Here is a 1,619-nt window from a genome sequence, read left to right as displayed (position 1 = left end):
ACTGTATAATTCTTCTGCACATTTTAAAATATATAATCTATTAGTTCATTAAAATATATTTTTTAGTTAACATTAACTTTTTATTAATAAAAAAAGAATGATACTTAATATTTATATACTCTTATAAGTATTTTTATTTTAAGTAAATTATTCAAAAAACATATTAGTTATTATAAAAACTGATCATTCGAATTTATATAGAAATTTGTGTCACTTAATTTGCCAAAAAAAATTAATTACGATTAGTCTATATATGCCAAATATTTTTTTATTTTTCATCATATATATTGATTTAATTTGTTTATAAAATTTCAGTATTTATCATATTCTCTCAAATCATCAATATTTAGTGGCTCATAATTTTACATGATTTATTATTGAAAAAGCCTATGTATTAAATAATGTATTTTTTCAAGCAAATAAGTGAAATTGAATTTTAAATTAAAAATAGAAAATAGTATTGATAAGATAGAGTTATAGATTAAATAATGGGGTAAAAAATCTTAAATTTTTCCTGAAAAAACATATGATTTTATTAAAATACACTGTATATATAAGCTTAAATACATGAATTTTTTTATTATGATTTGACTTTTAAAGTTATAGAAAAATTTAATTAATAATATATAATGATTTCAAAAATATATATTAGTAATATATATTGATGTGAATTATATACTGATAAAAAGATAACTACAAATGAGTCTACTTGACATATCAATTACACTCAAACATTGACAAAGACATATTATTGCCCCACTTTCTCTACCAAGGACATGACTTGGAAGTACACCACTTATAGATTATAAAATCAAATTTATTATAAGAATTATTAGAGAATAATGTGTGGTGTAGTCAAATCCTAACCAACATCATTGTGTATTGTTTTTCCACAATATAGATATATATGAGATGTCTTGGCTCTTGGCAAGTAAAATTTGCACAAAATATGATTTGTCACCATTTATGACTTCTTTTTCTTTTTGGCCATATTAATGTGTTGTGTAAATTAAAAAACAATAAAACACCACACTTCGTAGAACCGTGCCACATCAATGAAATGACAGAAATTAAAATACATAGTTATTTTTATTCCATTGACCTATTATTGTGCTATTTTATTTATGCAATAAGTGTATGAATTTATATGAATTACACTCATAGAAAAATAACCACCATTTATAATTTTTTAATAGTGTAATTTAACAATTACTTAATAGTTGGGTAGATGCATATTTTCAGTTAAATTTTCGTAACTAAAACAAAATAGATAAGAGGTCAATCATCAGTGTCTTTTAAAGATAAATTTAAATATAATAAAATTTCAATAATATCAATTAACTTTGGAGCATTGAAATTACTAAAAATTACATTTGGAGCAAATAAATCTCTCGACAAGCAATTATATGTATTTATTTATTTTATTAGTTTGTATGTGAAATAAAATTCTTTTCTTTTCCCTCCCTCATGGTACAATACACAATATGGACCATTCTTCTCCTTTCTTAGTGTGAATTCGAACCCATGACAAGTGGGAGAGTTGTTATCTCTAAAGCTACAAGACACTCAAACATTGACATGATACGGACCATTCTAATTTCAACAAACATGTGAGTTTA

The sequence above is a fragment of the Prosopis cineraria genome, unplaced genomic scaffold (genome assembly GCF_029017545.1).
Source record: "Prosopis cineraria cultivar Desert tree isolate PC_DT_omini unplaced genomic scaffold, ASM2901754v1 PC6, whole genome shotgun sequence".
Taxonomy (NCBI): Eukaryota; Viridiplantae; Streptophyta; class Magnoliopsida; order Fabales; family Fabaceae; genus Prosopis; species Prosopis cineraria.
The sequence above is the reverse complement of the archived record's forward strand: the minus strand, read 5'-3'. Positions refer to the sequence as shown.